The sequence below is a fragment of the Magnolia sinica genome, chromosome 15 (genome assembly GCF_029962835.1).
Source record: "Magnolia sinica isolate HGM2019 chromosome 15, MsV1, whole genome shotgun sequence".
Taxonomy (NCBI): domain Eukaryota; kingdom Viridiplantae; phylum Streptophyta; class Magnoliopsida; order Magnoliales; family Magnoliaceae; genus Magnolia; species Magnolia sinica.
Window position 1 is genome coordinate 73729295 of NC_080587.1, and position 14643 is coordinate 73743937.

Below are 14643 nucleotides of genomic sequence, written 5' to 3' on the forward strand. Positions count from 1 at the left end.
TGGACCCCACCACAAAAAGCAGTGGGGAGAGTGATTCCCACCGTTGAAACTATCCTAAGGCCCACCGTAATGTTTATTTGAAATCCAACCTGTTCAAAAGTTGAAAAGGAAAGAAATATGGGAAAACACAAATATCAGGTTGATCTAAAACTGTTGTGGCCTTTAGAAGTTTTTAATGGTGGGCGACACTGTCCCCACTGCTTTCTATACTGGGGTCCATTGGAGCTTTGGATTTAATTCATTCTTTGGATATTGCCCTGAAATGAACTCTCCAAATGGATGGAAGGTGTGGATACAAAACATACATCATGGTGAGGCTCACGGAACTTGGTTACATCACTTTTAGATACTCTCGCAGCCTATCGGTGTTGACGTGCACAGCACGTAATACAACTGTTGCTTGTTTGTTGACGTGTCGTGCAAGTAACTTGTAGACGACTAAACTCTGTTGGGGCCCACTATGAATGCATGTGGTGTATCCACACCGTTCATTCATTTTTTCAGATTATTTTAGTGGTTGAACCCAAAATTGCTGCATATCCAAAGCTCAAGTGCACCACACCATAGGAAAATTAAAAAGTATTGATTTTCACTTCGGATCGGATCGGTCCAGATTCATTCGGATCGGGTTTTCGGATCGGATCAGTTCGGATTGACCACTACCCGATCTCGATCCAAAAATTAGTCGGATCTGAATGATCCTACTCGATCTGCACCGATTCAGGCCGTCGGTTCGGTTCAGAACGGATCAGATAGGGTTTGATCAGGTCGGATCCACCGGATCGGGTCAAAAATGCCCAGCTCTATCTACGAGTACTATCTTGATGGAAAAATCATTCTCGTCCCTTCTCACTACCTCTATCCGTATCTTTTAGATATTCCTCCAACCCTCTTTTCGAACCCTTGGGGATTTTTTTATTATTATTTACACAGGCGCACACACCCCACACACTCACGCCGTAGTGGAGTTTTACCACCTATGGATACTTGAACCCTTGACCGGGTGTTGAAACTCCTGAGAATCAACCATCGGAGTAAGAGTATAATCAATTTCTCCTCGTTACAAGAGCTACCTCCTATCTTTATGGTAGATGACTGAGCCATCTCAATATGGTATAGTCTCTATATCATTTTATATCTTACTTGGTTCACTCATAGGTTGCTAAAGATGACCTCATTCTTAATGATATTTAGAAGTGTACACGAGTCAAACCGAGTCAAGCTTGGCAGAGCTCGACTTGGCTCAGCCACTAGCTGACCCCAGCTCGAACTCAGCTCGACTTGGTCCTTGAACCTGACTAGCTAGCTTGGCTCAGTTCAGTAGCTCGGGTTAGTTTAAGCCCGTGCAACATTTTCATAAACACTTGGAGTGCACTTTCAATTTCTTACTATATGTAAAACATTTACAGGTATTTCATCTAATACCTTATAGGCAACATTGAAATCAATCAAAAAAGTTATTTGTTTCATATACATACCTTCATTGCCACCAGCCGACACTTCGTTGGGCCATTTCATCAAACAGTTGGTGAGCAACATCAATATCGAAGTAATCAAGTCACTGAACTGGTTCGATCCGAGTTCAATTCAAGTTAGGGTTTGATCCGAGTGGAGTCGAGCTCGGGCAAGCCTGGACTCGGTTCGAAACTTTTTCAACCTCAAAAAATTAGGTCAAACTCAATTTCGAACCGAGTCAAATCGAGCTTTTTCGAGTTGAGTTGAGCGAGCTAACCGAGCTAACTCAGTTCGTGTACTGCCCTAACTAGGATTGACCGTCTGAAGGATTTGGAAGGGATATAAACATTGTGTTGGACCTGGGCAGATTTTAACAATGCGCATTTTATCCTCTCTATTGTTTTTCTATAAATTGTAGATTTCTCATAAACATGGAGGGCCCACTTAGGTTCCAATTCAGTGGTGGGGGTTGAGAGGCAATCCAGTCCATTAAAAATTAGTCTGATGTGATGGTTCTAATCATCTAATCAATAAATCAAAGTAGGGTGTTCCATGTTTATTACACGTCAAAAAGGTATGACTACTACTATGGACCATTGTTCATGTGGGCCCACTTTACCTCACACTCCATTGTTAGTCTCTCTTAGAAGTATCTCTGATCAAATAATTTTAATGGTGTGATTAGTGGAAAAAAAATGAAAAATTCACATTTTACCGTTATAGAAAAAATATGTAATGGTTGATCTAGACCATTCATCATGTGGGGCCATCTTTATATAGTCTCTCTTTCAACCAATTGGTGAAATTTTGGTAAATCATATTTAATACATTTGAAAAGTCTCAATAAGTAATTTAAATGGTCATTTTTTTTTTACATTTTTAATTGTTCATTTTCAAAACATTGTTGTGATAAAATAATCATAATCATCTGATTATTAATTAAGGAAATAAATGTTCTATATTAATTATATCATAGAATGTATGATCACTTGTGTGAACTAACATTGGATGGGATCCCTTTTACTGGTGATCATTCTAAACAATTGTTTTTTATTTGATGATCACAACCATTTAATCAATAGGTATGAAATGGATGACCCACTTTTATTATAGCATAAAATGTCCATAAACTATCTACGTCATTTTCAAAATCATTTTAATCATATGATTTAGTCAGTAGTTATGAAAATAGACATCAACATGGTAAGGAAGGTTCGATTAGTAGTTTGGATTGTACAACATGTGAGTATGAAAAGCTCTAAAATTCAAATGATTTGGAGATTTATAGTATCCGCTGGTTTGATTTTGTACTATTATGTATGAGAAATATATAATCGTCCATTTTCGAGATTCATGGATTATATTTAAAGAGATTGGAGATAAAACATATTTGAATCAACTATTAATACCGATTATTAAAGTCGCTCGAGACGATATTTGCATTGACATTTGGATCTTCCACTCCATCTCACAGATAATCAATAAGGCTTTTAAAGCTGCCATCAAGGCTTTTAAACCTGTCATCAAGTGATCACTGAGGGGATTGAACCCCTGTATTTGTAGGGCATATGGTCGATGGAATCGTTTCCATTATGGATCTCACTACACCTTCCTCATTGTCCACACCTTGTTGAGAGAAAATACCATATTGCAATTGTAACTCTTTCAATAGAGTTGCTGTGGTACTCCATAAATCTATATAATAAGCATATACACCTCATCTCCTTTAGTCTCACCTTTTATTCACTTAAATATTCAAAATCATTCATCACATTGCTCATTTTGTCAGTGACATGAGTGGCCTATGATGCTATCATTCTCCGACTTGAGTCGCTCGTTGCATTAATTTATGTGCAATGGATTATATATTTGGTACATGTTTCATAAGTTTATAATTTTAATATGAATCATAAACAGTATCATTAATAGTTTGGTCCATTAAAAATATTGATTAAGAATTGAGACAATCATCACTGCATCCATCGAAGTGGTACCAAGCATGATCGCAGCATTAAGACTCTCAATGACATGGATTCTGAAAGCATAAACGCGTGGTACATAAATTTGCATATGAAGTGCGGCCTCCCATGTAGACTTTTAATTGGTCCTACCATCTTAATCGAAATATACCTTATACCTCAATAAAAGCTAAACCGAATTGTTCATTTACATCATGCAAGCACAACAAATGAATAGAAAATATTATTGGAATTTGTGACTCGCCTATGGTATAGGTGGCGAGAGTAGCGGACTGGACTGTTTAAAATATTGGAAAAAGTTTCAGGTGGGGACCACAATTGTGACACAGACACATTCTCGTATACTCCACAAAATACTATAAGAGATAAGTATTTTCTCTTAAGCTAAGGCTTATCTTTCCTTCACGAGAGTTAATCATGAAGTAATATGATGTGGCGGCGAGTTCGACGATTGATAGGACTTGTCGTTGACTCCAACATCTACATAACACTCGCTTGGTCTCCAACTCTCCACACACAAATTTACAAAATTCAATTTTCATTTAACTTCTATTTCGTTGTCCAATTTTGGCCATTAATTCCATTAATATGGTTGCCGTTAATAATCATAAATCCGACACTAATTATTTTTCCTTTTAATCTTTGTTTTCTCATATACAACAACAACGGCTTTAAAGAATGGTGATTTATATCTAAGGATCTGTTTATTTTTCTAAAGTAAACGTAATTGCATTATAAATAGGTAATAATTATTTTCATGTGTAATTATGACATCATTTTCTATGATTGATTTGACTCTTACTTTTCTCAATGCTAAAATCGAGGATGCTGCCAAATTTTTGTGAGGCCCACCGTGATGTATGTGGATTATCCACACCATCCATCTGTTATGCCAACTAAATTTAGGGCATGAGTCAAAAAAGAGCCAAATTTACAGTTAAAGTGGACTATACCATAGGAAAAAGGGAATCAAACACCCACCGTTAAAAACTTCTTGGGGCCACTGTTTACTTTGGTGTGGGCCACTTCAACGTTGGATCTACCTCATTTTTTGGCTCATGCCTCAAAATGTCATAGTAAAGCAGATGAAAAACACAGATATGTCATATACATTATAGTGGGGCCCACAAATTTAAGTTAATCCTTTTGGACCGTTTTTCCAAGTAGAAGTACCTGCCTATTTCTAAACAGAGTGAAATTGTAATAAGTAGGTATTTACAGGGCATTTACCATGAATTTGAAAAATCAAAGGATTTAAAAGCTCATCATTGGTGTATCAATCATTGGGTGGTGGTGGCCTATCATTACTACCACTATCTGTTGAAATTAGAGAGAGAAATGGAGTGTTGTCTCCTCGTTTTTTTTTAAAAAAAATCATAGGAACCTATTCCATGGGCCTGTTTTTTAGTCTATGTTTATTTTTATTTTTTGTTTTATTTTATGAGCAGCAATAGACTATACTGGAAAGTTATTACATCTCAAATCTTTTATTATAATACTCATCACAATATACACTTAAGTTGCACGACTGATTAACTTTACATGTACACTCTTATACATACGTATTTAAAATATCCTTGAATAGTGATAATTTTATATGCTTTACTTGTTGGTTCCGTGGAGCCTATCATGTGTTATTTATGATCCATAAATTATAATTTGTAAGGATATAATCTTGATTATATACTTAATGTTTATACACGACGGATGTTATACATGTACCCTTATATGGTATTATTTTTTATTTCATAAAGAGTCTTATGTATTAATACATATTCACTTTACATTGATCATGCACACGCACGTCACCATAATATTTATGCATGCTTATATTCAAAAGATATTTTAGCTCATTTTAAGCCATCTGGATAAACACATGTATATGTTTAGAAAAAAAAATATGGTTAAAGTTTATATATTATAGCATAATGTTATTTCCAGTTATGATAAATTCGATTTTAAAATAATATTAACGTTATTTAGTATTATTGGTTCAAAATATTTGCTTTATTTTTCTAACGCATAAGCTTGATTCTAACTATATTGAGATTGAATAGCTTGGATAATTTATATTTGGTCATGGTGGTCACTAAGGCCTAATTTTGCATTATAATTTATGGTATTGGATTAAAATATGAGTTTACATCTGTGCAAATTCCTTAGGGGGCGTTAGACGCATGATATCAGATGAGATTAGGTGGGATGGAATCGCATTTGGTCCCATGCCAATTCCACTCAATGTTTAGGAAGAATGGAAAGGCTTGGAATTAGATTAGATGGAATTGCATTGGGTCTCGTGCTAATTCCACTCAATGTTAGCAAGTTGTGTAGGTCCCACCATGATGTGTGGGCTATATCTCCACCGTCCACCCATTTTTCGAGATCATTTTAGAGCATGGGCCAAAAAATCATGTAGATCTAAAGCTTAAGTGGACCCCACCATAGAGAGCAACGAGGATTGAATACCTACCGTTGAAAACTTCTTTGGGGCCACATAAGTTTTGGATCTGCCTCGTTTTTAGGCCATGCCATAAAATGAGGTTACAAAATAAATGAACGGTTTGGACATAACACATACGTGTTGTTCTCAATAGTTTCAAATGATAGTGGGTATATCCATTTAATGTACCATCGTATTACAAACATAGCATGAAATTAAGCTTATCACATGGTAACAAGGGACAAACCCTGCCATATGTAATAATTATGTTTTTTTTAATCACATCCCACCTAATCCTTCCCAATACCATGCACCAAACACCCCCTTAGGCCTGAGAGCAATAAAGTAAGCAGTTAATTTTTCAGATTATAATCATCTAGACATGGTTACCTGCCTCTTGACTTGTTGGCCTTGAGAATACTCATACATGATAATGGAGCAGGTGGGATCTTAGTTTATAGAGTTAGTAAGCATATCTAGCCATGTGTTTCATTAAAGTAGCAACAACCAAAGATATGAAACGATTTTTATAATCAAGTACATGATATACATGCAGTGCATTAGAGGATTTTAATTCATGATATTTATCTCCAAATAGAATGCCTTTGACTCAAATGAGTTTGTAGTTTACTGGGAGCCAAATGATATAGAGTGGATGGTGTTAATATCATGGGATCAAATTGGTCATCTTGCCACAAAGGTGTTTGACTATTTTGTTTCAAATTATTGGCATCCGCCTAGCTTCATATTACGAGAACCACTTATATATTTTAGTCTCGACTCAAAGGAATGACTGTAATAATGCGCTAGGTTTCATATATAGGTTTTATGTTTAAGCCCATCATCTTAGCTAATATGGTTAACTGTCTCGTCAATTGAAAAAGATTTATTAATGAAATGTTTGCTTATGTGGATTTTTTCAATCCTTCTTATATACATATATATATATATATATGTTATTTCTCAAAGATATTTAGATTATAGTTACAATAAAATATTAGTGCAAACCAACTATATAAAGGTATTTAAGACCACAAATATGAAAAATGAACTTTTAATGAAACCAATACAAAAAATTATTATATGTTTTGAATTAAATTTAATTGATGTAATAAAAAAATTCACAGTTGATGGACTCAAGCACCATAACTTACGTTTCCAATTCCATACATGGATTCATTAGAATCAGTCGGCCAATGGATGGAGAAAGTCATGTTTTTATGGCCAGTGACACTCAAGCGGGAGTTAAAACAGTAGAGATCTATAGGATGAGGTTGAAGTCATAGCACTAATTGGACTTAAACAATACTTATTACATGTCATCTCTGCGACATGGTCTAATTTTTCTATCATATTTCGACGCTAGTAGATATACATTCTCACTTGAAAATGGAAAGTTTCTATTGTCATGTGGTTTATATATCATTGACATTGCTTCATTAGTGAATAACTTGTATCAGTTACACATCGACAATTCTTACCTCCAATCAAAATTTCGTGCTGTGAATGAGAATATGAATGTTAGCATAAAAGAAAAATGATTAAGGAGAATTTCTTGATGTCATTGCATAAGCGACTCGGCTATATTTGTGAGAGAATTAAGAGGCTTGTTATAGAATAAATTTTATGTGCATTATACTTCAGAGACTTTATAGTTTATGCGGATTACATAAATAAAAAACATATATGAATAATGAAGTTAGGTGTCACCATGAGTACTAGTCTCTTGGAAGTGATACATATAATTATATGTGATCGATTTTATGTGGTTTATTGGAATAGATAAAAATACTTCATCACTTTTATAGATGACTATTGTCGTTATAAGTATTTATACTTAATTCATGATAAATTAAATAAATTTGATATGTTTAAAATATTTAGGGCCGGGGTTGAGAACCAACTTAACAAAATGACTAAAGTGATTCCTAAAAGAACACAATATCGTCTCTTAGCATACCATGTCCAATACGTCATAACATAATAGTGTAACCGAGAGATGAACCAAGACCCTAAATGAAATGATCAGGTTCATGATCAGTAATTCTACTATTTTGATATCACAATAGAGTGATGTATTAAAAATAATAATTTATATTTTTAATCATATTCCAACTAAAGCTAATAGCAATACTCCATTTAAAATGTGGATAGGAAGGAAGCTTATTATTAATTACCTCTAAATATGAAATTACACTATTGGAATAAGAATTTGTAACTTGTATGAACTAAAATTTTACCCCATGACCATTAATGACTATTTTATTGGCTATCCTGAAAGGTCGAAAGAGATTTAATTTTTATTTTCTCTCACATACTTCAATGATAGTTAAATCAGATATCACAAATTTTTAGGAGAACAATAATAGTGGTGCATAACTTATGAAGTCTGTCTTTAAAGAGCAAATGGTGACTGATCTATATCACTTAATCAATAAAAAATGTCATTAAGGAGATATGTAAGGGAGAGAAAATCAACAACACTCGACGAGTGAATTGTGTATATTTAGTAGCACGAGTTTAATACATTATCTCATATATTTTCAAAATTAATGTGACATGAAATATGATATGTTTCAATATGATTCGAGTGTAAACTAACTCATATGTTTAAAATGAAAAAACTAAGACTTTTAACCATAATTCGTCACTTTATTGCCATTGCATATGATAACATAGCGTTTTATATCATCATGTCGTTGACTCATTTTATGTATTTACATAGAATTCAAGATGTGAGTATTGGCCATGAATTTATCCATAATAAACACCAATATCTATTAACTAAATATTAGTTTCTATTGGACAATAATATTTACATTTATTTTTCTTATTTTCAAGCCAAGTCTTATATTCACAACATTGCTTTTCTAATTAACACTTCTTATATCATAAGTAGCATATTTGATCATTCTGGAATCTATCCCTTGACTTTATGCCATCGTTTATCACCTTATGCCTGCCTTTATATTCATAGTCAACTTTTATTCTCAGCGAGTTATTTCATTAAGAGGAGTACCCGATATGAGCATTCTTAAATTGCTCTTGTTTTAGGCTTTATTCCTCATGTGCGCAACATGTAATCACCTTAAAGAAGAGTCTACTTTTTCTCTTGTGTGTTGTAACTGATATTGAATGTGATATAATTGGATTAAAGAGAAAGAACCATTTAATAAACTGCTATATTATTTTATATATTTAACCGGAGTGCCATCAGCTTACAGCGAGATCAAATATCTTTATGTCGCGCATCATTACATCTCAATTAGCCTAATTAAAGGATAAATGACATATAAAGCCTATAATAACCCAAACATAATTTGATATATTTGTAAGGCTACAAATTTTATAGATATCCTTAATCACTAAGTTAGTTGATTCATGACTATAAGCCCACCGTGATATGTGTTTTATATCCACTTCGTCTATCTATTTTGTCATATCATTTTAATTTATGAGACTAAATCATATATAACTCTCAAGTAAACCACACTATAGAAAATAATTGATATTTGAACGTGCACAACTAATAACTCAATGAGGGGCGCAAAAGTTTTAGATAATGTAATATTTGTGTTTTTTCCTTCTGTCTATCCAGGTTCGTGTGACTTTATCAATAGTTCAGATGACAAATAAATATCATGGTGGAATCTATGAAGTATTTAATGGTGGGCATTTAATCACTGTTGTTTCCCATAGTATGGTTTACTTAATATTTCCATTTACTTTATTTATGGGGATAATTTTCTAAATAAACTGGTAAAACAAATAAATAGCATGGAGATAAAAACACACATTACGATGGACCTCATAATCACGGATCCATCAAATACACATCCAATGGGGCTTAGATCCATACATGAGGCGAGCTCAGTGGACAAGAATGATTTGATATATTAAATTGTGTACCACACAATCATGCACTGAAGTGGATACTTACATGCTATGTGTGTGATCCATGTGTACATTAACATGTCTAGCAAAGCATGGTATTAATACTTTCCCATCAAGGAACAATACTACAACAATGTGATCATGGATGGAAGCATATTAGATTAGGTGGTGTTGCTCAACACCACGTCTGACCTTGGTATGGTGATGTGTTGGGGAGCAGATTAGCTATTACCTAAGTAACAACTTAGTGATTACTATCTTTACCATGTGGGGCTCACATTGAAGACTGTATTTTATATCCATGTCATTCATTTGTTTTTTTAGATCATTTAAGGATGTTATCCCAAAAGTTAAGCATATGCAAATATCAAGTAGACCACACTATTAGAAATGAATAATCATTAAAAACTTTTTGTAGGCCACGTAAGTTTTATATCAAGCTAATCTTTATATTTTACCTTCATTTGGTTTTAGCTAATCTTATCAATGATTTGTATGGAAAATAAACATTAAGGATCATCTTATAGGGGGCCTTGGGAGGTTTTCAATGATAAGCAATGATTAATAATAATTGTTTTTTGTGGTATAGTCCACATGATATTTTGATAATTGATATGCTTAATTTTTGGGAGTGTGGTTTAAAATGAACTTAAAAAACGGATGAATAGAGTGGATATACAACATACGATTAAAATGGGCCTTACAGTAAGAGTAGCACCTACCAAGTGGTTACCTAGGTAACACATAGTGGATGCCTAACGTGTTGGTCATTTAGGTCCATGGTGATGTATATATATTATATCAATGCCGTTCAACAATCTTGTAAGCTCATTTTAAGGTAAGAATATAAAGTTAAAGTATATCCAAAGTTCAAGACTACCTCACCAGCTATAATGAAATAATAACACCCATTTCGGAAATATTCTAAGGGCCCACCATAATATTTATTAGCCTTACAAGTAGATAAGGTCATATGAACTTAAATGAAAGGGTGAACATAATGAAAGCAAAATGCAAACAATCCAAAAACTTTGATGACTCACTAAGCTTTTAATGGTGGGTATTATTTCTTGTAATGTGGTCTGCTCAGGCTTTTAATGTATATGCTATATCCACACCGTTCATTCATTTGGAAAGATCATTTTAGATGAGAAGCCCAAAAATAAGTCATATCCAAAGCAAAATAGGACCACACCACAAATATTAGTGGGACAATGATTCTCACCGTTAGAATATTTGCAGGGCCATCGTAACGTTTATTTTCCATCCATTCATTTATAAGGTTACATAGACGCAGATGAAGAGGCAAAGCAAATCTCACATTGATCCAAAACTTCTGTGACCTCAAAAATGTTTCATTGGTAGACGTTCAATCCCTGCTACTTTTTGCAGTGTGGTCCACTTGATCTTTGGATCCGTCTTATTTTTTAGTTCAAGCCTCGGGACGAGCTCACCAAATGGAAGGACGGTTCGGGTATAACACATACCTCGTGATGGGACCCACAGAACTTGGTGACGTCAACCCATCGGCAAGGTCGGTGGTGTGTTGCACAGCAGCCAATTCACTTCCCAAATAAAGCACCTCGCATGTGCTGACAGGCACACGGGTGAGAAATTGAGCACGTTTATCAGGAATCCCAGTTCGTTCGGGTGTCCCGCGCTTAAAAGCAGGCCCGTCCATTAATCAAGTAGGCTAGACAGAACGAGGACCGTTAGAATCATTTTTAAAGCTTGCAACTTTCGTAGAAGGGCCTGATGAATGGCTGATACCGAACACGTGTACAAAGGCTGCACGTGTGGAGCGTTTTTGTTTTCTTTTCTGGCGCGTGTGCGGCTGCGACTGCAAGCAGCCAAGCAGCAATCGCCTTCTTCTGTTCCTATCGCGCGAGTACAATCAGTGCCTCTGTTCATCTCCTGTTCACACCGCGCGAGTACAATCAATGCCTCTTATACATGCGAGGTATTTGATACTCTGGCTCCGTATGGTGTCTGATGCACAGGCACACCTGAAAATTATATATTCAGCAGAGATCAATTCATTTTGGACCGACTAAACTGCGAGACTCACTCCATCTGATTCGAAGTTCCAAATGGACACTTGGTTTTGGAAATAGGATTGTTGGATTCTTTTTTTTTTTCTCATTTTTAACCGACCATTAATTATCCACGAATCTAATATTTTAGGACCAAAGAAGAACAATTTATGGGCCACCATACATCTAAGTAGGGACCCATAACTTGAACTCTCTATTTTGAATTATTCGCATTCTACCTGTGCAGTTTCTAAGTGCCTGCGTATCATCTATACACTCGTCCAGAGTACCTGACTTTTCTTCTTCTATCTTTCTTCTAGCAGGTCACGTGCGGTTTTCGTACGGCGTCTTGTTTTTCGCACTTCTGCGTCCTAGCACCGCATCACGAGACGCGAATGCAATATGGAAGATCAGGCGATTCGCGAGAGTAGGATCCTAAGTACCATTGCTTCCACACGTGCTAATGCCATGCATGTGCTACATCTGGTCCTTTCATCAAGCGGGCCCCAATTTTTTGATCCAAAAATAATTATTTTTCTTCCATTCCGTGGCAAAAATTTGCGTGGAATGTGGACCGCTGGTCATTTTTCCTAACCATCCATTTTTCTCGGGGCCGGCAGATTACTGGTCTATGATCAGTTTATAGAAAGGGCCATGCTTTTATCATCCAAACCATTTAAAGTGACGAGGCCAGTTTTATTTGAGATTTGCAAACATATCTCAAATGGGAAGAACCTCCTGATCAGTTGCCAGCGAGCAGAAACGAACCACAGCAATGGTCCAAGGGAAACACGGCAGGAGAAAAAGGCCAAGAATGGCATAGGTAAACTGTACTTATCAGATCAACGGAATAGATAACGAAGGCCCACCTTATGAATGGACCTGATATTTCATACGTGCGTCAGCCACGTCAGCACGTGTTCTGCGAATCACATCTTCAATCTCGCGCAAATCGCCTCAGCACTTGTCGTATGCCAACTGAGGAACGTTAATGCCGTATGCTCCACCGTCAAGCCCCACATGCCGATCTAAATCACGTGCGATCTGGCACGTTCATCTGGCTTTCCAGACAAATGTTCTTATCCAGAAAATCTAGTCCGTCCATTCATTTGGCAGGCCAAACATGTATCAAGAAACGGACGATCAGGAAAAAAAAATGAATCCAAGCTTCCTATCTTACTCGTCCGATGAGTGGGCTGGTCTGATTCGCATGCATGCACTAGAAACCATAGAAATGAAATATTTCTTACTCGAATCAAACCGTCCAAATCATGGGCCCATTTTGGAAGGGTAATACCCTATCTGGCCGGACGGTGGACGTCCAATGGAAAGCTGAAATGAAAAGCAATCAACGGTCCCAATCCAACAAACAAATGTCCATTAATCGGGGACTAATATATTTGAATCAATGCGATTTCGGGTTTGTGACTTAAATACGGTTTGATCCATGATTTGAACGGTTCGAATTGAGTTATGTTTATGCAACGTGTTCAAATTCTGAGTGCACGTGCATGGACCATCAGACTCTGCCAGTTTATCAAATTAGATCTGTGTGTGCGAAGTAGAGAGAGATAAACCGTTCATTTTCGGGGTGGACGTATATGTAAAGCATGGCCCACTAGGTGGACGGTTCCGATCAAGTGTTTATCCTTCCAAGTGTACGGTGGGAGATGGCTCGATCACATTATTCCACCCCTACCAATTGAAAACACGAACTCTTTCCGAGTTTAACCGTCCATTTGAAGGCCACCAATCAATCAATCAGGACATCATCTTTGGCTCACTTTCTAACCACGTGGCACCGTTGTACGGTTCAGATGGCGTACTGTCCTGCAACCTATAACATCAAAAGGGACTCTACGATATGACGATAGAGATTAAGATCCTTCAATCAAATTCCGGTTTTATGGCCTATCTACACTGGGCCCATGATTTGGACGGTTAAGATTAATTTAGTGTACTTTCATAGGAACAATTTCTAATGCAGGTTTATGTACTATCAATACTGCCAGAGTATTAAAAAATTTACAGAGTTCTCCTGCCCGCGAATCTGATTTATACGATACTCAGGCAGAGTGTGGCAGTTGATACGCAGGCACTCACTATATACTTCGCATACGTCAACTCAACTTAAACCGATTAAATCATGGGACCCACTTTCTATAAGTCAAAGTACAAAAATATGATTTTTGAAAGATCCAACCCTCTGATTCATGGACACTTTTTTGTCGACGCATGACCAGTGAATTATTTTTATTTTAACCGTCCAATAAATATTCACCAATCTGATGGTAAACTTATCAAATAATCGTAACTTTTTGTGCATGATACATCCAAACAAGGAAAAATAATTTGGACAGTTTAATCGTATCAAATACCTGCCATTTATGAAATTTCTAAGCGAATCCTAAGTGCCTGCGTATCATCCATCACACTCCCGCAGAGTATCAAAGCTTTTCTCCTGATTTAAATGGAAAAAATTAGCACACATCACCTTTTGAATTATCAATCTGAACCGTTAATCAAGTTTCCACTATCATCAATGGTAAAGATAAAAAAATTGAAAGACGTCATTTTCCTTCACTTTCCCCAAAGAAGGTCCACTTTTAATAAATTTTTAACCCGTTGATTTGAATAGTCTAATTAATGAATAGAGCACTCTGATCTATGTGATTTTGAGGAAATTTTAATTCAGCGTCTGAAAAATATATATAGACGGTCAGATTAATTGATTTGCATGCCACGTGTACGGTAGAAAGGTGGATATTCCATACTCCCCGTTTTACCGTACTTCTCCCGTAAATAGGAGCCGTTCATGTACTGGCGCTCGCTGCACAGCTTG